This window comes from Microtus ochrogaster, chromosome 4, assembly GCF_000317375.1.
Source record: "Microtus ochrogaster isolate Prairie Vole_2 chromosome 4, MicOch1.0, whole genome shotgun sequence".
Taxonomy (NCBI): domain Eukaryota; kingdom Metazoa; phylum Chordata; class Mammalia; order Rodentia; family Cricetidae; genus Microtus; species Microtus ochrogaster.
Genome location: NC_022011.1, coordinates 60,910,144 through 60,936,288, shown reverse-complemented (window position 1 = coordinate 60,936,288; position 26,145 = coordinate 60,910,144).

Genomic DNA, 26,145 nt, shown 5'->3' with positions numbered 1-26,145 from the left:
TGGGACTGGTTTTAATGGCATGAGGGGGTCATGGAAAATAGCTGAAGTTTGGCACTGTCAGAGGTCAGAAACTGTCATTGGTAAAGTTGCAGCTTCAGTCATAGTTGAAGGCCCAGGATTAAAGAGGTCATGTAGAGAGGCCTGGAACCATGAAGAGAGTTTGAGAGAGGTTATTGGTGAAACTGCCACTAGGTCATATTTAGCAAGAGACCTCAGCATTTGGAGATGCCAGTACCATGGGATGAACACTGAGAATTGTAACATCAATGGAGTAGAGGCAGTCAGAGCTGGAAAGACAAACTCTACGTATTAGCCAGGGATCTCTAATTTTAGTATATGTGCTGCCGAAGCGAGCACGGCCAGGGATCTCTAAAGTAACAATTTAGAGAATGGGATGAATGAACATATACTTTATATATATGCATAGATATGGGATTTAACATATATACTCATATATGTGCAGATAAATAAATAAATAAATCCTATATATATTTGAGTTAGAATGAGTTAGAGTCTGTGGTCCTGCTAATCTAACAATGGCTGGCTATATAGGAAGCCAAAGAATCCAGTAGTTGCTCAATCCATTAGCCAGGATTTCTCAAGTTATCTTCAGCATACTTTGTAATCCCAAAGGAACATGTTCTAAAATACTAACTAGCAAGGTGAGAGACAGCAGGCAAGGAGCAAAAGCTTCCTTCTTCCATGTCCTTATGTAGGCTTACAGCAGAATAGTCAGTCCTAATTTGAGGTGGGTTTTTCCAGAACAAACAGTCTGAATTAAAGTGAATTCCTACCTCATGGAAACAGATTAGAAATAGATCTTCCTACTTCAAATTAAGTAAAAATCCCTCACAAGTGTACGCTCTATTTTGGGGGGGAGGGGTTAGTTAATTCCAGATGTAGTCAAGTTGACAGCTAAGAATGGCTATCACACTGTGTGTGATGCACAAGGCAGAGCCACAGAAGTGACTCAAGCCGTCTGGAAGAATCCAGAAGATTGCGGAAATCCCATATGGTAGACATGGAGTTCTTAACATGGGGTTATTACAAACACTGTTGTAGTTGTAGTTAGTTTTTTCTTTGCTCACAATATGACTGTACTCTGATTTTTTCTTCTTGAAGTAAGGAGGAGATTTGCTTTGATTTCCAGGATCCGCAGCTGAGAGATTTTAAATTTTTAAAGGTATTTTGGATTTTAAAAAGAGGCTAAACTTTTAGAGAGTGAATTTTAAAGTGTTTCCATTTGTAAAGACCCTGTGACAGTGAAAGCTTGGGAAATGTTTTACCTGAGGTTTTACATGAATACAGAATTTATAGTTAATTAGATCTTAGACAATATTCTCCAGATATAATTATCTTTTGTCTTCCTGACGGAATTGCCCATTTCATAACCACCTTAGCATTTGGACGAAAGTATCCAATTATAGAATGAGTATACAGGAATAAAATTTTGATTGTGTTATAGAATGAAAGAAGACTGAAAACATCATTCCCTCTGAAGTCCTATTTTCAAGGTGTCAACCAGAGTAGAAAGTGCAGTAAATGTGAAGTTGGTTGTGCAGGGTTCAAATGCTAACACTGTCTAGGTAATGCAGCTGTCCTGGTGAACACTTACCCAAAGATACCACAGGCTTGCATGTGGTTAGTAGATACCTGTCATGGTTACAAACCACAGCACTCTAAGATGTTATGTTAGTTCTTTCACACTGAACTGCAAATTAAGAAAAATTCTTAGCGTCCTTTAGATCACTTTCTTTTTGTTTATACATATACTGTGATTTTCAAACCAAACGCGTTTCATTTTAGTAAAAACTGGATCATCACTTTTCTAGTGTTTAAATTATTCTACAAGGAATCCATTAAAAGTAATGTCACACAAGCAGTATTTTCAAAACATAGCAAGGCAGTTGCATGTATAAATTCCCGCAATTGTGACAACATTCACAAGACCGGTACAAGATCAATCCAGACAATCCCAGTACAGAGCAAAAGCAGGGTGGACAGGTATGCCTCACCTAGCTGAGAGATATCTGAAACTGATATTTGCTTGGGGGTGGAGGGGCAGTTTCCTTTAAGAGTTTAGTTCCAAGTAGGTCAACATATTCTAGAGCTGGCCCCACTTTAAGGGTACTCAGGCAACAGCACAAATTGAACTCACTAGGCTTAAAATAGAGGGAGATGTCAGAAAGTTTTGTGGTAGATAGTCAGGCTGTGTGAATTTGGGAGGAGTGGGAGAAGTGGAAAATACATTGCATGACATTCTCATAGAATTAAGAAAAGATTACAATGCATTAGAATGTTCACAATATTCTACTAAGTTTTTCTCCTAAAGCAGCCTGTGTACTAAGGGTTTAGTAGATTAAAAATTTTGAAAATGTTATGGAGAAAATGTTGCAGTAATCACAGATGGAGAAAGTGCTGAAGGTCCGTGGAGCTTCATAATTAAACAGAAACTTACAGCTCAATTAAATGTAAGCGTCATTATGCATGAAACATCAGCAAGTACCGAGAGACTAATAAAACGCAGGGCTATTGATGTTAATAGGTAAAGTTAAGAGATAATATAGATTGGACCAAGCATTTCAAATGAAAGTGAATGATGGTAGAACAGGAATTCAGTCCTCTCACTAATAACCCACGGATATATTCCTGACACAGAAAAGCTATCCTCTGCCTCAAGTATATCAACTCCTGGCTGTAAAACACACTATGAATTAATGTTTCTATTTTGAAGAGATTTAAAGATGTGAAAATGTGTGTGTCTGCTAGTCAGTCAGTCTCTGTGTGTCAGTGTATATTATCTGTGAATTCCAACATATTCATCTTCTGACCCATGCATACAAAGGAGACCTAAATGTGAACTAGTGACATCTTTGTTTTTTGGCAGCACGTCAAGTCAAATATTTACTTCAGTTCAAAGATGGAGGTGGGCTTAGTGACTAATCTGAGTAATCCCAGTACCAGAAAGACTTGACAATGAGAATCATGAGGCCTAAGGTAAATTTAGACCATGCAAAGTTTTAATTTGAATTGGTTTTGCTTCAAACAAAAATCAAGAATTTTTGATTATGTATGTATGTATCTACATATTTATGTAGATACATAACTGAAGTACTTCTCTTATTTAATTTTCTGTTTTTGTTTTATACTTGCAATTTTATTGTTTCTTTTCTTTCTTCCTATATCCTTTCACTTAGCGTTCTTTATTTATTTTTGGGGGGGATCTGATATAAACGTAAACAGCTAAGATTATAGTGCATCTTGAAGAAAATATAAGTTAGAGCTATTACAAATTTGAAAATTTAGCTACAGTTTTCAAATATTATTCATAAGGCTCATTGGGTAAAATTTTTTGAGCTGTATCTGAATATTTATTTGGAATTTTAGAGGTTAATTAGCTTAGCCAATTTTAAATTGTCATGTCCATGTCCATGTTATCATCGAAAATTATTTAGAAAGTTTTGTCCTTCTAAATTTGTGAGTATAAAGGCATGGCATTTGACATTTGTTCGCATCTAATGATTGAAGGTATATCTTGATTCGCTTTGGCTTAAGTCTCATGCCTTGTTCTGATGAGGTAAATTGAGAAGATAAGATTGTTTTCAAAGCATGATATTTTCCCCTCCATCAAAGAAATTGGTATGCCTTATGTTTTCAAGAACGCACAAATTTTAGATAGTATCCTAAAACATCTTAGCTTGCCTTTTTCAGGACACTCGTGAGACCTGTGCAATAGGTTTGCTGTTGCAGAGTTCCTAGTAAGTCGGCTCTTTTTTCATCTCAAGTACTTAATTGAGTTATTATAAGAAGTAAAAATAATTAAAATTATGGAAACATGATTTGTTATTTACCTAAAAGGCAGGGTCCTTAATTGCATGTGAAGCAGAGAGAAATGTGAGCTCATGCTGTTTTGTCGCGTTAGCAGGCTTATTAAATGTACAGGCCACAGATCTCACACATTCTCAATGAAAATGAGCATCATTTTTATAGGAAAGTCTTAGGCATGGCTCAAGACAGATGCCAACATTTCAAATATTTTAAGAAATAGTAAATTGCTACTTTTTATTCTTGCAGGTTAGAAATTTATTGTGCATGTAGAAATTAAAATTTATATATATTATACATATCTGATGACTTTTAAGTGACTAATGCCTGTTTAGATAAAAAAGTTACGTGCGTTATAAATTTTACAAGTAAATATTCCACAAAATGTATAACAGATTTCTAAATATTTGCCATGCTGAGAGACGGACATCAATGTATTTCAGGTTAAAGAAAATAAATATGAAAATGAAAATCACAGTAACCTGTCCAAAAACCTTAAGATCTGACTTTTCCACATATTTTTTCACATTGCTAACTATAAATTGGGTAGACATAAAACTGGAGAAACCAGCTTTATTAAATTTCAAAATCCAGCTACCTAAAATATTTCAAAAATGAAGTAACCATTTCTTCACTGTTGTTAAGCTGACTTCTCTGGTAACACCAAGACTTCACACATAAGATATTCCAACAGTAGTAACAATTATTTAGATATTTCTAGGATTTTTGTTTCCTTCTTACATATAAAAGAAAGAAAAGAATATATATATATATATATATGTAATATATATATTAGACATAACATCTAAAAGAAAAAAATGCTTTTTAAAATGCAGTTCTTACCACACATTTGTGTAGTTGTGACTGTTGTAATACTAATATATTGTTTAAGACTTTTAGCACTTCCATCATACCTTTCTTTTGAGTACTTCTCTAGTAGATAATATTTTGAGAAATATTAACATGCTATTGTTTATTTAAGAGAATTGATACAGGAAAGACACAGAAAATATTCAAGCGCTTGCTCTGATGAGTTGGTTTGCTATTATGTTGTGTCTTTTATATCTAATAAAATATAACATATTTGTTTGATGATTTCTTGAGTAATTGATTTGACATTTTAAAGATATACCGTTGTTTCAATTTAAAAAAAAATCAAACAAGGTTAGTTATTTAATAAATAATTGATCAATTTAATTGATTTAACAAATAAACACATCTGATTAGGATAATTCTGTTATTAAATTCTTACCTGTTCTCTAAAAATACTTGTGGTAAAATAAATAAAAACACTGTCGTGTCACTTGCTTGCTAATTTTACAGCTGCAAACTTGGAAACATGTTGAGAGGAACTATTAAAATATTTTAAAGCCACATGGGATTATTAAAAACTCAAATGAGACCTCTAAATCTTTGGGACAACTGCTCATCAGTAGCTTTTTTTTTTTTTCTCGAAAAGAAGTAAAATAAACCCTCTCTCGTTTTTCTAAACCTATGATTCGGAGCTGTTCAGCAGTGCTTCTGGAGAGTGGTCAGGGGGATATATTGGAACATTGGAAAGCAAGGAAATTAGCCAAATTCATCATTTGCTTTTAATTTTGCATTTTCATGCAATTAATTCATCTCACTTGTCTGGCAAGACTGAACTCATCTTAAAAGTCTTAATTTCTTTTGGCTCCGAATAAATAATGATGCCTAAAATTCTCTCACAGGATGAATAACATGGCCTGGTGGCTTGCTAACTCACGGCTGTGCTGAGATGGAGAAACAAAAGTCTCTCAAAGCTCATACCCTCAAAGCAAAGGAAGTAAATGTTAAAAGTAACCAGGGGTTTACTTCATATTCCTTCCAACTGACACACTTACCCTTTGTTGCAGAATTCACCAGTGCATTTTGGAAATCTTTTGTCATAACACCCTGACTGTAGCAACATCTGTCTAAGGCTCCTGTGACCCTGACAATCTAGGATCCCTCATGGTCAGAATGAAAGGAAAAGCTTAGAAACATGCAAATAGCTTGAGGAACACAAAAGTACTCTCTGAAGAAAAATTTTGCCCCTTTTTCTTTAAATCAGCAGAGACAATTCTCTGAATGTATTGCTGCTTTCATTGTTCAAAAAAATCAAAAAGATATTACATATCATTCTAAAAATAAAATTAGCGATTAACTTTTATGTAGGTTCTCATCATGTTTTCTATTTGTTTTTTTATTTTTGTTTTCCTACCAATAATTTCCCAACTGCAATGTCTGTCATTTTTTCTCTCTGTTTTCCTGAAGTCATATTGCAGATTTGACAACCGTGTGTGTAACATAAGGCAACTATTAACTGATAATTGAGAGTAATGAAAAAGAATAAATTATCATCAAGCTTATCTTTTTAAAAATATTTATTTTTTTATGTGTACGTATGCGTGTCTCTGGGTATGACAGGCGTGTACAGGGATCCACAGAGAAGAAAGCATCAGGTCCCCTGGAACTTAGAATTAGGAGCTTCCCAGCATGGATGCTGTGAACTGAAATTGGGTCCTCTGGGAGGGAAATATGGTCTCTTAACCAGTGAAACCCCTCTCCAGTCCTTTCATGCCTTTGTTGATGTTAACGGGAAGAGGATTTATTTTCCTTCTTTATGCCACGTGAAATTGGTGGAAATACAACTCCAGCTCCTTCTGTTTTATTACTATGCCACCTTCTCAGCCTAGAAATATGAAATCTTCACACCAGACTTGCTTCTCAACAACAGTTCCAAAAAATGAAATGTGCAAATAGATGGGGTCCATCACATTTTCTATAAGGAGGTGAATGGGAGACACCAATACACAGACAGATAATGAACAGTGCATATGTAAGTATGTAGACAGAAGGAATTTTTAAAATTGTTTTTGTTCTTCAATGTTAGGGGATTTTTATCACAATAAAATTTCTTGTAACACAAGCTATTATACAAGGGAATGCAGAAAAAAACTTTTTCTCCACTTTCCATTTCTGAACACCACATTATCTCTCATTTGCCTTGGGTGGATGGGGGAGGATGCCAGGGTAGGATGTCTGCATAATGACAACGCGAAACTCCAGGGATGCTCAAGCCCATTGGCACCTTTGGAACACATGGAAATGAGGCCCTGGTCTTCAGGAATTCTAAAAGTTTGAATTATTTGCGATCTGGAAGGACTGCAAGAAATCCTTCAGTTCTGATGAGAGTTCAAATTGAAGAAACTCCTAAATTTCTTTTCATTTGTAAGATAAAATATACTTTATAAATAGCAATCAATTTGTGTAACATTACAAACACAGTAGCTTAGTGTCACAAATATTAGAATGAGCAACAGTCCTTTAGAAGGCGATGTTACTTCTTTGTCTGAAAAAAAAATCACAAAAGTTCAGGCAACCCATAAATATAGCACAAGTTTTCTGTCCCACCCCTTCTGCCTGAAGTGCACCAAAACAAAGTGCTAATCGATCTCGTTTATTTCTTTGAAAATGGTGTTCTTAAAGTACATCTTGCAGATAGATTATCTATCCCTCACAGCAAAGCTTCACGATGGGAGTCTAATAATTGCTTTTTTTCTAATTTCACTAAATGAGTTATAATTATTTTATGTCTGTTTTATGGTTACTGAATAGTATTAACCTAAACTCTAATTATAATATAGCTTTCAAAGAAATGTATGGACACTGAATTGATGAAGAGCCAGCGTGGGTAGAGCATCCCATAAAGCAGACACACAGTTAATAGTTTTAGGAAGAGTGTGTTAAAATTCAGGATATCAATTCATTTGTAAATGAAAAAGGATATAAATTCATTAATGTTATATCTTTAGAAAACAGACAGACAGGAGCTTATCATCATGATTAGTGCAAATAAAATAAACTTACTATTAAGCTTGTTATTGACAGATACCTCTGTTTCATATTGTACTGAAACGTGAGTGTGTCATGTCCTTCCAGTCATCTGGCCTTGTAGCATCCTGTTAAAAGAAATCCTGTTCCAAAAAAGTGACACATATTACTACAGCAAAAGATGCCTAGGATGCTGAAAAAGCTACTTGCATTTTAAATTCTTTATGTTAATATTTAAAGTTGATCTTCAAATATGCTGTAAAGGAAAGGAAAGGCAATGTATGCAATCAATTAAACCAACATCCCTTCCAATTTCTCATCTTTCTTTACCATTGCTTCCCTTTCTGTTTCAAGGTCTTACCACTGTATCCAGGCTGCCTTTAAGTCAAGTGTCTCTCTGGCTTCTGTTCCTGAGTAACCATAACTACAGATATATGATTCAACTTACCAATCTAGTCACAGAAAGAACAAGTTTGAAAATATTTCCACATTTTTTTAAGTTAAAGACATATGCAAATTAATTGGATCCATAACAAAAGTGCATCATTACTGTCAGTTATTTTTTTTTTTCAGTAAAATAAGTGGCATCCAAATTAGTCAGCCGTTGGCCAGTGAAATCCTTCCAGCTGCTTTAAAAATGTTGACTCATGCAAGCACAGTTAATTCAGAATTCCTGTCAACTTTATTTCTTTAAATTTAGGATGGTCAATATTTATAGACATGCAGGTGTGTGTGTGTGTGTGTGTGTGTGTGTGTGTGTGTGTGTGTGTGTGTGTGTTTTATACGGGGAAACCAGTGCACATGTATGTGCACATCCAAGAGGACCTCAGGTTCTGTCTACCTTTTGAGAGAGGGTTTATCAATGGCCTAGAACTCACCACATAGGTGAGAGCGCCTTAGACAGTGAGCCCAGAGATCCTTCTACCCATTTTCCTACCTCCAGGATAAAACATTTGTAGCACTGTGACCAACTTTCTTATGCATTGTGTGAAGTCAACTCAAGTCCTCATGCTTGCAAGGCAAACCCTTGCACTCTGACTGAGTTCTCTTTCATAACTCTCACCTGACTAATTAATCTATTTTGTTCCTCAAACTTTCAAAGACATGCAACTAAAATCTTTGAAGAAGTTAAATATAATTGGCCACCATATGGTGGCAAGGTGGGTCTTTATACTGTTTGAAAGCAGAATCACAACCATCTTTGAAGGTGAAATTTTCAATAAACTACATGATATGCTGCCTTAAACAGGATTTCTGTTGCTCTGAATGGATAACATGACTATGCAACTCTTTACGAAGGAAAACATTTAAATCGGACTGGCGTACAGTTCAGAGGTTTAATCCATGACAGAAACACAGCGGTATGTATGCCGACACAGAACTGGGGGATGAGGGTTAGTAGAGAGTTATACAGCTGGATCATCAGATAGCAGGAAAAGAAAATGATCCTGGGGTTAGCATGAGCATTTTAAATCCCCAAACCCCAGGAACCTACTTCCTGCAACTAGGCCAAACTCATTCCAGTAAGGAGACACCTCCTAATAGTGCCACTCCCTATGAGCTTATGGAGGCCATTTTTATTCCAACCACTACATAGAACATAATTAGATTTACATTAATTAAACATGTAAACATGACTTGAGTCATCTTGAGAGTTTACCTTTGTTGACAATATTGAAATGACTTGATCCCAGTTCCTACTACCTCAATACCTATGGAATATCAAGGACCATTCATAAGGACAATGTAACCTTATTTTAAAAAGCTATTATTTAATGTGGCTTTCCAGGGAAGAATAGAAAATATTTGTGCCTATATTTTACGGAAATAATCAACTAAAAGCTGTGAATATTGTTATTATCCACATGAAACAATTGTGGCTCAGATAGCTTAAACAGCTTCAACTTAATGGATCCACTGTCGTTGCTGAATATAAATTACTGAATATTACCCCATTATCAACAATTAAAATTACCTCATTCATATGTCTTCATAATCAAAGTAACTCTTTTGTTTTTCTAACAGTTCTAATTCCTAATATGAAGTTATTTGTTTAAAAGGAAGACCCCCTAACCCTCAATATAGTCTACCAAATATTTAACAAAGGCCTGCCAAATGCTAAGTGCCGTGATACTTCCATAGCCTGAAGAAGGCTTCAAGTTAGTTTTGGGGACTGACATGAACATTGATTTTTCAGATAATATATTATTTGAAAATAATGAGAGGGCATTAGAGAAAGAACATCTATTCAATCCATTCAATCTAGAAATTCATTTCTAGAAGATATTTCTGAACTGAAATAAAGGATTTAGCTGTTAATAGTTGAAGAGTTGTTTGGATTAAAGAAGGAAAAGTAGTTTAGGAGCAGAGGGGCCTTCAGTAAAAGAACACAATCTTTCTCTGTCCAAGACAAATTGAGATAAGCAATGCTCAAGTGTTTGGGTTGGTGTTTCATTCTCTTCACTGTGTGAGAAAAGAAAAATAAGCAGTCTGGTAATGAGCAACAAAGTTGGACAGGCGCTGATCTCATCAGTTGGGTCGTTTACCAGCATTGAAAGCATATTCCCATTTTCCAGACTATAATTATTACCATAGCCACGTTCCATCAAAGGCTTCCACTACTACGAGGATCTTCAGGCCTGAACAATAAAATGCCATGTACGGATATAATAATGGCCAACTTCGTCACTCATCACTAGAGGATAGAAAGGCATATTTGGTATTATCTGACTTGTGTTGTATTTTATTTTGTCCCAGTTATTAAAGGATGGTCTACCTGATTTCAACTCTGGGAGATGGACTTCTTTTGTTGACAAGAGGGGGGATGTATAGCCCAATAGCATTTTAAACATTTAATATTGGCTTGAAGGCATAGTTTATTTTCAGTGTAACCTTTGACCCTCTTCAGGCACAGATCTTCCAAAGTGAGATCATTTCAGTAGCTAATAATTTGCTTAGTCAATCAGTTTCTATGTCTCCTATGTTCTGTTATGAACATATCCATTTGATGTAGAAATAGTTTGAAAGACTTCAACAATAGCAACTCATATTTTGTGCATTTTACCATTACAACATAAACTGGGTTGTTTGCTTTCCACTAGATGAGCAATAAAACAACATCTGGGGCTCTTGAGTTTATCATTTTTGCTCCTTTAATACCACTTGGGCATCCGTATAAATTCAAAATGGGCTTCCATCTGCTGAAAGCTTTTTATTGGGCTTATTAGGTATTCTTTACCTTAAGATCCAGTCCATAATACTTAGCTACATTTTCACAGTTGTTGTTTTCACGAAGCTGTTATACAGTATGAGAACCGAGAACCCACACCGTAGCTGCACATATGCTCAGCTGCACTGCAGAAGAGATGTAGTCTTTAGTCAAGCCATGAACTTGATGAGAACGAAGAAACAACTCGAGTTGTTTGAATCACTGAATTAGTGAGAGCAAGACACTGTTGAAGAATTTGTTCTTTGCTTCTTATCTTAAATATTAACAAAGTGAATCTTAGCATCACAAGTGCAGTTTAATTGGGGTTAAGTGAAAGAATTCACATGAATCTGATGTGCTAATGGGAAAGCCATGAGCTCATTCTAATCCATTTTCCTACTTTTCCTTTTCATCCCTTTGATTACGATACACAGACTTTGGTACTGAGAGAACAAGAGACAAATGCACTGCATGATTTTGTATTAAACTAAACACATTGCTTTCAATCATATTAATTCCATGGACCACCTCTATTAGGAAGCAGACATTTTCTTCTCTGGTATCACATCTCACTTTACCCCAGGATTGCTGTTGATGGAGCCCTTCCGGTACCATAGGACAAAATTAACTGATCTCTTTCTAAGAACAAAATGCCATCCTCCTACTGTCATGGGCTAATGCACCTGTAAAGGATCAAGTTAGATGATGTGTTTTTAATGCAACTCCAGTTAAGACCCAGTAGTACTGAATCCAAATCTCTAATGTAGGTAGATGTGGATAAAACATTTCTGACTGGTAAGAAGTCTGAAATTGTTTTATTCTTACTTAGATGTTGAGGTTTTCAGTTTATGCAAACAGAGCAAAATAGAAAACCAAAGTATGGTTTAAAACTATATAGAGCTTTGTATGTCTGAATTCTGCTACTTTATTCTAGAGACTGATCAATCTTTGTAGATTATAAACAACTACCAGGATAGAAAACAGGTAGATTTTTTTTTTAAATTTCATATTGCCTTAGTTACGGTTACTGCTCTTGTGATAAAATCATATGATCAAAAGCAACTGGAGGAGTGGGGAGCAATTGGTTTCTGTGGCTAAAACTTCTATGACACTGTTTACCAGTGAAGAGTCAGGATAGGTACTCAAGCAAGACAGAAGCCATGAGCCAAGAGTTGAAACTGACAGAGTCCATGGTTATACAGGAGGGTTTTGTTTGTTTATTTGTTTGCTTTATGAATCACGGTTACTCTGTGTAATAGAGCTCTGGCTATCTTGAAATTTGCTTTCTTGCTCTGCGTGGCTCTGCCTCCCAATGTTGGGATTAAAGGTATGCACCACCATACCTGGCAGAGGAGCGCTTCTGACTGAATTGTTCCTCATGTCTTTGCCAGTCTGCTGTCTTATAAATCCCAAGACCAGGCACAGTGTCTTGAACTCTTCTCCACCAATCACTAGTGTAGAAAATACCATATATGTTTGCCTATTATAGCCTGATTTTATGGAGGCATTTTCTCAATTGAGGCTCTTTTCTCTCAAATGACTTTAGCTTGGGTCTAGTTGACATAAACTAGTGAGTACCCATATGCTTACACATTCAAATAAACTAAAAGATAACCACTTAAAGATTCACCCAAAGTGTTTTGAAATTTCATAATCATATAACCAGAAAGTTTTATATAGAGATCAGACACAGCATACATTTTCAAAAAGTTACCACAACTTATTGTGACCTGTCTAAATACTGCATATCCCAGTTCTTTTTGTTAAAGTAATTACTTTTGGTTATTATTTATTTTAACTCTTGTAAAAGAAAATTTCTGTTACAGATAACTAGAGTATCTTGTGTTACATAAACTTTAGTGTGTTGGGTCTCAAGATGATGGAGACTTTAAGCCAGGGACTCTCTCGTCCATTCCTATGTCTGTCATGAGTTTGACAGTGCAGATGGAAATCACAATTTCCCCTCTAGTGAAATCAGACAAATATTATTCCATGGCTCATAATTGTTATGTCAACAATGTTGACATATATGGTAGAATTCAGATCATGTGGGATGTTGTAATTAGGACATAAAACAACTTAAAAGTACTTATTCATAGAAACTTACTACATCTCTAAAAGAATAACAAGATTTGGTGGAATTCCACTGATAATAGTACTTCTTTCTTAATGGGGACTGTACACTGAACAGGTGCATCTGAGAACATGGATCTTCTTCTCCTGCAAGATTTCAATCAAAACTTATTAGAGTATATCTCTGAGAGAAAAAAAAAAACAACAGAATACCAGACTTTTTAATCTTCTCAAAGCCCAGCTTCAATGACTAGGTTTTTTTTTATTTTTGACATATATTTTGTTTTATTTTGAGAATATAATATATAAATTATATGTGAATTGATATGGGATTCCCCTCTGTATGCTGTGAATAACATTGGTTAATAAATAAAGCTTCTTTGGGCCTATTGTAGCACAACATAGGGCAAGGCAGGAATTCCAAGCAGATAGAGGAGGAGAGAGTAGGTAGTGTCAGAGAGATGCCATGTAGTGGCCACTGCAGGAGACAGATGCCAGATGCCAGACAGAATCTAATCACTAGGATAAAACCATGTGACAATACACAGATTCATATAAATGGGCTAATTTAAGATATAAGAGCTAGCTTGAAATATGCATAAACTAATAGGCCAAGTAGTATTTTAATTAATGAAGTTTCTATGTGATTATTTCAGGTCTGGGTGGCCGGGAAATGAATGAGCAGCCTCAGACAACAGAATGGTGCACCAACATGTGCTGTTTATAGCCACATAAAACCTGAGAGAGCTTGAAAAGAAATTTTAGACAGAAAAGAACAGAGTTTAGCACAGCTTTTTGGTTGCCACATTTTTTTTTTCAGGTGGACTCTGTTTGCTAGTGGCAAGCAAAGGTGCCATGGCTTATTGACTTGGCATAAGAAGCTGTGGCTCCCTGATTCATGCTGGCAGCATGAACTCTGAACTCTGGCAGCACATAACTCTATAGTTATAATTATAGTTTTTCTTAGTTATGATAAAAGATAAAGTAGATATAAATATTGTAACTGTAATTCTTGCTTGATAACTTTTTGTTATATGTAATCTTACTATGTTAAAGTTTAAACCTTCCTTTTTATTCAGACAGAAGAAGAGAGGTGAGTAGGATTTCCCGTCTGTATGCTGTGAGTACCCCTGGTTAATGAGTAAATCTGCTTTGAGCCTATTTGCAGCACAGCATAGGGCAAGGCAGGAATTCCAAGCAGATAGAGGAGGAGGAGGGAGTAGAATCAGAGAGATGCCATGTAGCAGTCACTGCAGGAGATAGATGCCAGGCAGAATCTTACCAGTAGGCTACAACTACATGGCAATATACATGAATGAATAGAAATGGGTTAATTTAAGATGTAAGAGCTAGCTAAAAATATTCATAAGCTCATAGGCCAAGCAGTGTTTAAATTAATACAGTTTCTGTGTAGTAATATCAGTGGCCAGAAAATGAACAAGCAGCCCCCGGCAGCAATAACGCTGCATTTATTTGTTTGCACCTCTACCGTTTTCCAGTCCCCTCCAATTCTTCCTACCCATGTTCCCCATTCACTCTTAAATTCATGTCATTATTATATACATTATATACAGAGTATCTATACTAGAAAAAGTCAATAACACCAGATAGGTTTTATCCTGACCCTGCAAGACTGCCTCTCATTAAGTATTTAAAGTAATCCACAGTCTCAAGGAACAATGTCCCCAAATGACCATTAATTGCTAAAGAACAATATTCAATATATTAAATCCAACGGAATTAAATATTACTCAATAACAAAAAGAAATACGGAACTGATGTATGCTATGGACATACATCGAATGGAAAACGTCAAGGCTACATATCAGAACTACATAGCATGTTCATTATTGCAAATGTGTGGGTAAAAGTAGATTCAGAGAAAGGAGAGCAAATGTTGGAAACTAGGAATGGCTACTCCTGAGAAAAAGTTTCCTTTGGGAGCGATGATGATGCTTAGGATTACATTGTAGTATCTGCACAGCTGTGTGAGGAAAGTAATTACAATGAATTCGAGACTTTATAGGAAGGACTATATGGTAGGGAGAGTATATCTATCTAATGCCACTAAGATGATGTAACTGAGATGACGAATTACTAGATATTTCATATGACTGAGTACATTGACATTAAATTGTGATATATATATATATATATATATAAGCTCCAAACCATGGTATTAATACTAATTTAACTATTAATAATAGTTTATATCCATCAGGCAATTTGCTTATTTGGGTGAAGAAGGATAGGCGAAGAATCTTTGGAAATAAAATTGTGTCTATACACAAATGTGGGAGATGTTTTTTACAGTTGTACCAAAATGCTTGTTAGCTGTTGGATCACACTCGTCATCATTAGCACCAATGTTTCCAGATGGTTTTGATTTCTCTTTCCTGTATGGGGATATCTTGATTTGCAGTCCCATTAATCATAACAGGACTAAATTCCTTAGCAGGATAAGACCACCAAATCTTGCTGCTCATCCATTTCTAAACTATAAAAAAAAGAAATTCAATTTTATATATATATCTTCCTTTGTAGCAGTAGTCTGTATTTAATATGTTGCAATTTTTTGAATAGTATAATATTGACACTTTATGATTAGTATTTAATGGGTGCTGACCCATATCAGTTGTGTTCGAAGCATTATAATACAAAATTCCTGTTTGTATACAGAACAAACCAGAAGGAATGTTGCTCTGTTTACATGAGTAGCAGCAGACTGTGCTTCACCTCTGTAGCATCTTTTTTAGTATGACTAGCTCTCTGGACCTAGATATTTTCATATCATCAGAACAATGCATAAATATCTCTGCTTATCCTATGTGTCTATGTTTAAAAGTGGGTACAATGTGTAATGATGCATCATTTTCTCTCCATAATTGAAGACTAAAGTCCAAAACTTAAGGCTCACTTCACTTTTATGCACTAACCCACTTTGGTTCAAAACTTTTTGAGTATCATCTTACTTTCCATTGACTTTTAATGTCTCTTCGTCTTGATTTAGCTTTCAGTATCTCCAGTGCACATTTGAAGATTCCTGTGTGTCTCCGTTGAAAGTGCCCTCTGTTCTGCAACCCACCTTTCTCATCCTCTCTAAGTACATATTATTTTTCTAATGTAACTGCTTGCACTGTTTCACTAATAGCCTTGAACCCTGTCCGGATGCTGGCTGCTAGCCATCAAAAACATAGCTGGAGGTGGGGTGCAGGAGTGGACTGCCATGTTAAATCGCCTCCTTCCCTCCCTCTGGGAAAGGACCTTAACCTCAAGCACTTTCAGTCAATCACAGTCCAAGAGAGAGCCTTGACAATGTTCTGCAACACTGATTGGTTCCATAAAATATGCTGGCTGGATGCAGAAGTTGGGTTTCTTTTAGCTTATTTCATAATAAAGGGCAATGCATGTGCTGTGTTCGTAGTAATTCAAATCTGACACAAATAATGCAGCAAATAATTACAATGACCTTTAACTCACCTCAAATTTAAACAAAGGTTAAGCTGCCCTTTACTAGAGTAAATATTTGCTGTAGTCAAATAAATGCAGACACCTTTGGAGAGCAGAATACATTGCCAAAGTAAACGAATCTGAAAATGGTTACAACAGAATAACTCTAAAACAGAAAGAATGTGGGGCTCCACAGCACAAACACCATCCAGACATGTAGCATCTGCCATTACTAATTTACCTTACAGGGTTTCCAGTGGGCTTTCCCATATGCTTGCTGGGAACTGTTGCTTGAAATTTCTGTCCAGGAGGGCAGATTGCAAATAGAAATATTACCAGTGAGATAATTTAGCGCTTTGCTTCATACTCTGATGCAGTAAACAATTTATATTTCATTCCATAACCACTGAGAAAAGCCTCCCACATCTAAGTGGTTACTGAGAATAACCTGATGCTTAAAAAATAAACCAGAAGACAATACTAGGTGCCCCAGGGAAGTAGCTGATACGTTTACGAAGTTCTTATCCCAACGTTTAGCAGTTGGTCAGATAAGGACCAGGTGTGCTTTCACGTGTTTTAATGTGTTTAGTCTATGTCTCCTACAAATAGCACTTAGGGAAAAAAAAGTCACGGTTTTTAGCAGGGGAGGTGTGTATGTGTAGTTACTCTTTAATTTTAAAGTTTACTTAAGAAATAATTACTCTTTCTGAGGTCCAAATGCTAATGATATGTTGACTTTCAAAAAGAAGCCATCAGCTTGTTATTACAATCAGTATTACCTCCAAATTTGCTCTTCATTAAAATAAAGCCACCTGATTTAATTAGAAGGCTTCGGTGTGCCCATAATATTTTTGGTTGCAATTAAAACGACATGTCTCAAATCGGGATTAAGTTTACATTTAATAGGATGATAATTGTATGCTAAAAGAAAAACTAAGTTCATTTCTTTTGGTTTCTTTGAAAACTCTGTTATTAAGAAAAACGCCAAGATGTTCTTGTAGAGTTCTTACGGGCCTTGATTAATGGGTTTATTTTTATACTTGGTTTCTGTTTGTTTTTGTAAAAGCCAATCTCATGTCTATGAAAGTCTCTTCCATGTCTCTCTTGATTCAGAAACATTTGTCCATGATTCTGTAAAGCTGGTGGAACATTAAGCCTTCCTGAAGCCTGTAAATCTGAGAACTGAGGCTGACATGACATAACTAGTGGGTAGCTGTCCACCATCTCTTGGGGATCTTACAGATCATAATTCTTCTCAGGTGCTTCATTTCAACTGAAATTATTGACATTGATCTTGGTGGGAAGGAATGATATGGGAGTGGGAATTAAAATATTACCTGATCAAAGTACAAACCATTGAGAGTTACTACATAAATGTCTTCCATTGCTGTGCCCTCACATTCTGCTCTATTGAACCTCCTTCCAAGGTTCAATAGATGCTTTTCACAATTTGTTTCTCTCCAGAAACCAGTTCCAGGAAGACGGCACTGCTTATGTTTGCTTCTCTTTGCTTCCCTTGATTTTTACTTTTCTGGGACAGAGTCTTACCATATAGCTTTTAGTGAGTCAGATCTCAATAGCTCAAAGTGACCTTAAATTTGTGAATTTATAGATATCCTACCTGTATCTCCACATGCTAGAACTACAGATGTGTAACACCATAGCTGGAAAAAATACTGTACTTTTAACTTAACTACATGTATTTATTAGACCATGGTGCTTCGTAGTACGATTTGAGTCGGAAGGAAGGAAGATATCTGTATAAAATTCTGACATTATTTTCTCTAAATTGAAGCATTGTATGTTCTTAATGCCTGCGTGTGTTTTTTTTTTTTCTAAAAAGAATGCATTTTATTTGCTTCAAAGACTTGGGACCTTATACACCTTAAGAACATAGATCACAACCAAAGTTCAAAATGGAAACCATGTTTATGCCTCAAAGCTCCCAAATGGAGCTAATAAAAACTACGTGTTCTTTGAAGGTGGTTTTTCAAGTTGTCTGTTAAACATTATGGACTTTATTAAATTTTATATTTACTTGCTTATTCTGTCCATTTCTACTAATTTGAAATCCCCTTCAGTCTTTTTGGCCTATCTTTTAATTTCAAAGCATTTGAGTGAGAAACCACCACAGGTAGATAACTGGACAGTTACTGTCACACTTTCGCTTAGTCCACTCTTCCTTGTCTTCTGGTATACGGTTAAATTCTTTGTATATTGTTCTTAAAAATATTGGTTCTTTCTGACCAAACTTCTCTTCTCCATTAGAAGAGTTTAAACAAGAAGCAAAATAATGGGGAGATTAAGAGTATTAAAAATAGCAGACAGAATATCTACAGCCCACACTATTGGAGAAAGGCAGAGATCTTTTGAGAAACAACTGTCAGATTCATGAATAGAATATTTACTGAAGATGAGTAAATTTGTATCTCACTAGGCATACTAGGGGGATTCAAAGAAGCAATTGGATATTTCAGAGTTAGGAGTCTTGAAAATAAATCAAGAGCTTTTGTTCAGCTATATAGGGTGATACTATTATAAGTCGTGAAAAAGTCCAAAGACCTTTATTATAAGTCGTGAAAAAGTCGAAAGAGGAGGGAAAAATGTCTGTGGGCCTGTTTAAACGAGGGAAAGTGAGCACCAAAACAGTAAGTTTCAATTGGTATAAGTTCCTAAGCAATTTTCTCTTGGTCAGAATGTAGATGCCTTTCATATATTCTGTATAAATTGATGCTATCAAGACTTAAAATAAGAAGAAAATATGCCAGGTCTCTTGAAAATAAATGTATGCAAAAGAAGTGATAGGTAGTTGGGAGAATAGAATTCTTAAAGCATGAGTAATGTAGATTATTTGGATTAACAAAATAGGACAGCAAACAACTGTTTAAAACAAGGGTGTGCAGATATATTATCCAATGTCATTATTTTCAAAAGTGCCTAGAATACTTTGACACACACGTGTTGTAGAAAAGCCTTGCAAGTGATTTTCATTTTTTTTTCTTTTGGTTTGGGTGGTTACTGAACACAATGAATGTTTCATTTTGTTCTTAAGTAATTTAACTGTAGTTTGCGTTGATTTCTTCTTTTTATTACTTCTCTCCAATAATCTTCTTAGAAATTAGCTCTTCTTTTTCAAACCAGTATTACATCATTTTATCATATTTTTCATAAACCTTCTCAGATACATATGGTAACAAGGCAAGAAATAAAGTCAGTAATAGGTAAAATAGATCTAAGTATGTTTACCACTCATAAGGCCCGAGAGCCAATACATCATAATGAAAGCCACATTGCTCTGTTTAAAACGAATGAAAGCCAAAGTCTTGAATTGGTGGCTCATAGGCAATATCTAGTCCACTAGCAAATTTTGTTTGGCCTATATGGAATGCTTTAAAAATTACAAATTGTTTCCCAAACTCTGAGAATAAGGAAATGTAACACAAAACCCAAGTTCTTAAAGGAACCACATTCTATAAAAGTAAGGTCACTCTTAACAGTACTGGCCACTCCCTCCCTGCTCACTCTCAAGTCCTTCTACTCTGTGTGCATTTCTCATAACTTTTCACCGGCGCTCAAGAGTTTTTGCCTCAATGAAATGTAATCACTATTCATAATCTTTGCCTTACTTTTAATAAAATGAAAATATTTTTATTATTATTGTTGGTATGACTCAATTCTTCAAACCAAATTAAAAAACCTGAAAGTAAATTCTTTCCACAAACTTTCACAAACTTTGTCTTAACTCCAACTTGAACTTTTTTTCTAATAATCTTGATTATTTTTTTCATTAGCCAAAAGCAAAGACATTGTTAAATGCATGCACATTAGTAAATGGTAGATGAAGCACACTGGTGTTTGGTGTTTGGTTTAATCTTAAGAAAAGCTGCTCTGCCAACGCAAATAACTCCAATTAGACCAGGTTAGACCAAATTAAAATGCCTGCATTTAATAAAAGCAGCAGTCTTGGGTGGACAGAGACAGCATGGTGGACAGAGAAGGCCACGCAAACCCCTGAGACCATGTGTTCCTTTTCCAGGCATGAGCCTAAATACCTGTGGGAGTGGTCCTGACCCTTCCTGGGGAGGGGTCAGCACTTGGCAGGCTGGGAATTGGAGTCCAATTGCTTGGCAATTCCCAGGTCAGGGACTAGGGTGAAACTTCCAACACAATATTACATTCCAGACTCTTTGGGTATAGGGGTGTGACAAGGAGGTGAGGTGATATTTATGACCAACATTTTAGGCTCTACTTGGATAAAGGGGCATTGGTTCAATTCTGCCTACTTTCTGCATACATGGGGTGACATGGGAGAGGAGACAGCTGGGAACTGGTGCACTCAGGCTCAGAGAAGGGGTGACTGGGGCAGCATCCGGTTTGCTGTCTTCCTGGAGTTCACAGGCACCTGTTTTTTTTTTTTTATTTTCTTGAGTGAGATGAGAATGAATGTGACTAGGAGAAAAAAAAATATTGTTATTATTGTTCCTATGGATGGGACTAGCCGTGGGATGGGACACAAGAGCAGATAAAACCAGATTTTAGTTGGCAGGTATCCTTGATCCAGAAGGTTAAGTCCGAGGAGCTGGTACAGGTGTTTGGCATTGTCTGTGAAGTGCTTTGTAGGTTGGTCTTTGCCCAGGAAGCAGGAATGTCTTGTAAAATATGCTTGAAACTGGCTGGGGTTAGTGTAGGCTCTGGAGAATGTTAGTTTTTCCACTAGACCTGATTCTTGATACATCAGTAGAAATTTTTCAGGAACCTGTGCAGTATATGTAAGAGAACTAGAACAGATAGCAAAAAGCTATTGCTTTAGGTTAAACTGTATGAACATTTTAGAAGACAGTTAAAGGAAATTGGGAACTCTGAAGATACACCTGAAACCAATTAATACTGGACTATGAAGCCTGTTAAAGAGACACACCTGTCTGTATTTCAGCAGGAAACTTCTTTAAATATCATGGATGAAGTAATAAGCTAACAGTACCTTAAATTATCAGATACCATTATACAGATCTGAGAGGGATAAATGAGCAGAAATGCGACAGCATTTTAGCTCTGCAGGCAATCCCAAAGTCTCTCCTAGTCCTTGGAGAACACCAGTCTTAGAAGCAGAGATGTCATTAGCTGCTGAGTACAAGAGGCCCAAAGATTACGTAAGTGTATAATGCTTCTCAGTAATTTTAAGGAATAAATTATTATACAAAGTGTATATCAGTGCTGAATGCTTATTCAGTCTCTGACTTTGCTGAAATGTCTTAAAATAATTTGAATATTGGGGTACTCCATACAAATTATGGGGGGGGCATGTCAGAATAATTTAGTATAGAATAACACAATCCATTTTTCTGGTCTCCTAATGTCACAAACCAGCACTGACATTGCATCTAAACATTTTTCTTCTCCAGAAGATAAATGTGAATCTGGCAAAAAAAGAAAACGCTTGCATCTTATATTGTTAGCAAGTTTATTATCATTAACTCATACCCAAGAACATTGCTGCTTTTTACAAGCTTGAGATGTGAGGGAACTTGAAAGTGATCCCTGCCTTAGTTTATGGACTTTCTGTGCCATCACTAAGTTGTTTTTCCTTTGAATGTTCTTTGGTGCTTCCTGAAAGGAAAGTTCATTCAGTAGCATCAAAGTGGATGCTGTCCATGGCAAGCTGGATGGGCATCAGTAGCAGGGGGCTGGCCTCAGTCTATGAGGTTCAACAGGGGATGTCACTCTTCAGAGACACAGTGAGCAACAGGGAAGCAGAGGAAGTTTCTGAATGACCTCACAGCAGGAGCCCAGCAGTCAGGACTGTAATAATGGTTTACATTGGCAGAACTCCACTTCTGGGGTGGTCTGTAGTGACATTGTCAAGAATCTCTTTCATTAGTCCTGTGAATAGTGCAGGGACAAGTTGGTTGAAAGGTAAAAAGTTAAAAACACTGCTGTTTTTCATGGCCCCCGGAGAAGGGGGGTGCATTTAGGAGCATGTAAGAAACTGATTTTGAAAGAAAATGCAAAATGCCCCCAGTTTTTTTTTTTCTTGAGCTCTCACAAACAGAGCCTGTGGCCCCTCATTAACACGCGGCCCTAGCTCTGTCCTCTTGGAAATGTGACTTCCTTTGGGTAGTGTGGGGTGCATTTGGCTAGCAAATTGCAATTTACTGAGCATCAGCGATTCAGGCATAGGCTACTTGCAGCAGCAGTTTTCTAAGCTGAAAAGCAAATAATATTTGAAAATTGGAAGAACATTTATTTTATTAAATTTACCGATTAATACTTTGTGGGGTTCTTGGGTTTTTTTAAAAAAATAATTAAAGATTTGCATGATGTTTCAACTCAGTGAAAACTTGGGAGTTTGACTGTTCTACCTGTTATTTTTCTCTGTACTTAGTCCTTGAGCTAGGAATGATCCCAGCCTCATGATCTGAATCAAATCCTTGCTTTGTCCTGAGTTTACTCTTCGCTGTTGTGCACAGACAAATGTGCTTGAAGGAAACAGGAAAACTTGATAACTTGCATGACCCAGAGCAGTATAAAATTGATAGGCATGCCATGTTTTCAGAAGGTCTTTACAGTCAGTGAAATCTCAGACTTAGGAAGTTCTGAGAGAGATTGAAACTTACCCAAAACTTGGATCCATAAGTACATTCTTTCAAATATGAATGAATGGCATTTTACTAGTGTCAAACTTAGTGACATGACATCGTAACAGTAATAAATAATAGCAAAATAGAAGAAATTACTAGGCTTGGCTTGTACTAATTGAGAGATTAAAAGTATACAGCCCTTTATTTGAAGTTCTTAATCTTGAACTTTTATTTTAGTACAAAGCTCCATTTGACATGTTAATTTGGATAACATAATATCAATAAAACAGTATACTTTGATATTTTTGTATTTTTTTTATTTTGTTCTCCACCTTATAATTTGAATCTAGTTGTTCTAGACGTTTTCTTTTTGTTGTGATCAATATGATAATAACATCTCTAGTTTTCTATTGCTTTTTTCTACAGAAATGGGTTCCTTATAAAGATCTAGATATCCGTGACATAAAAGTAGGGACAGTTGTGTGTGTGGGGGGGGTAGAGAGTCAATTGCTATAAAATGTTGATTGTTGATTCTTGTTTGCATCTAGCCTCAGATATTTTTCCTCTCTAAGTACCAGTGGGGAGATCAGCTTTTTCCAATGGTGTTTTCAACAGGCCTTCTCTTCCATTTAGATTCTGTAAACCATTCATGTGTATAGGCTCTATCTCTCAAAAAAAAACCCATAACAGGCTTCTTGGTTTGGGGTCCAATACTGTGAGATTTCATGGTCTTAGTGCTCCATTTACTGTAACTAACATAAATTTAACCGTATAGGGATCTTTGACATAAATTTAAGACAAGGCAGAAGTGATATTATGGGGCCCCTACACTTTCACACTGACACGAAGCTTATAACTTTCAATTATCTGAGCTGTAAAAAGAATGGCAATTTGCTTATTTTTGGTAATTATAGAACTTTAAAACTCATGATGATCTCAGAATTTACATTTTCACTATTTTTTGTTTTAACCAATTATTATGAGTAAACATTGGGTAAAGCAAAGTAAACAGATACTTGAGGAGAAAAAGAAACATTAACTAATACTTCTGGCAACATTTGAGCATCCTATAACAGTGGAATTAGGAATTTTAGGTAGCAATTCATGAAAATTCCATGTGTTATTAAAAATATTTGGGACTTGACATTGTTCTTCAGTTTTGAATATCACAATAATATTGGAAAAAGACACAGTAGACAATTTTCATTAGTAGTATGGAATGTGAAACATATATGTTCAGATTTATATTTGTAGATGAAGCTTCTGCAGTTTCTAATACATCCACATTGTAAGGTCATGAGCAGAGTGGTGAATGTATCTCTACTTACAATAGTTTTACCTTTTCTTTCATTGATGTGCAAATACATATGTGCTAGTATGATATGTATCTTGCTGTAATAGTACATTTATTGCTATAAAATACAACAATTTTAAGGAGAATAATTTATGCATTACCCAGGATATAGAGATGTCTAAGCAAAATTAATATACTGGGCATTTCAGAGTAGTGCTTTAATAATAAGTATTTAATAAATGATGCAGAGTACAAGTTTTCTGTATTGCAGGATATGACTTCAGAACAACCTGTGACATTAGTGCTTATATGGAGATTAGTGGGTTTTCCATAAAATTAGTTTACCACCCATTGTGGTTCTTTGTTCCTTCAGAACTAATGTATACATAGAGTATAGATAAATATGTTTGCATGTATACATATGTGCACACATATTTTTATATGTGAATGCAAAATATATATGTACATGTAAATAGATACATGTATATACTACAACACATAATATTATATGTATAAATATGAATATACATATACTAATACAAATTGAATTTCAGTTTCCTGCATTTCAAAAGAAAGAAGTTGGTGAGAGCTAATATGGTCAAGCTATATATTAATCCACATATACATATATATATTATACATATAGTTAAGACTGTATATTATAAAACAACTAAATTTTATTATATATACTTTATGTATGGTAATTATAATATAAATACATCACTTTGTCCCTACCTTGTCCTCCCTCTAGCCCTTCTCAAGTTTTTACCCTCTAATTCCTTCCATCTTTCCCCACACTCTCAAAGGGTATCTCCTTCTCCAATTATTATTGTGTTTGAAAAATATATGTGCATATATATGTATATATATGGCCAAATGCATAGATATGTCTTATTGAATCTGTTTTTTTGTGTTTATATTGATATGGTTTTAGGGTTATCTACTTTGTACCAGAGAACCAATCTAAGGGCTCATCCCTTCAGAGGCTGGTCTCTCTCTTGGCTGTTAGCAGTTGTCTGTAAACGGAAGGCTCCAGGGGGTAGAGAACGGCAGAGAAAGGAAGGGACGGAGAGTAAAAGGAATGGAAGGGAAGGGAAGAATTTATTGAGCTGTTTTTCCAGTTTGCATGTTAATCATCTTCCATGATGCCCTGGGACATAACTAGGGTAAACTAAAATAGGATTGAGTTGAGTATTGCAAAGTCTAATTTGCAGTAACCACATGAGGAGTTCCTGAGCACATGCCAGATTACAAAAATACTATCCATGTTGTTTACCGTGGAGTTAGTCAGTTTATTAGTTAGAGTGCTTCATTATGTATAAAAGATGCCAATGATAGTCTCCTAGTCAAAATAAACAGGCATAAAGTGCTCTGCATACACGATTTGTGGGGAATAGTTACTTTGCTATTTATTTAATAATTGACCATAAATGGAGTCAAAGTGCAAAGGGAAAAACTAAAAAAGCAGCCCACTAAGGGCTTTTTGAAAGATTGATAAATAATGTGGAATCTCAATTAGGCTGTAGAAGGAATGCAGATATTAAAAATTTGGTCAAGAATCTAATTAGCTGGAGGTAATTAAACAGTCTCACACGGGGTCATTAATCTTTTGCGCAGACCTTTGATGTTTTGCACACTGTCTCCTAGTCATTAATAAAATTCATAACGCTCCACTTTGTGCTGTTTTATCATCATGGTTTTTCTCTGTAAGAGCATAGAGCAAGTGTCATTGTATCACAAGGGCCTTACTTTAGTTAATTTCTTTTCTTCCCCCCGTGCTTGTTAGGATTAACCATTTAAAAACTCAGATGAAAAGCAAAAGACACTGTCCTTTAATTATGGCTAGAAACCTACTGCACGTGCTGGCTTTGGGGGGGCCT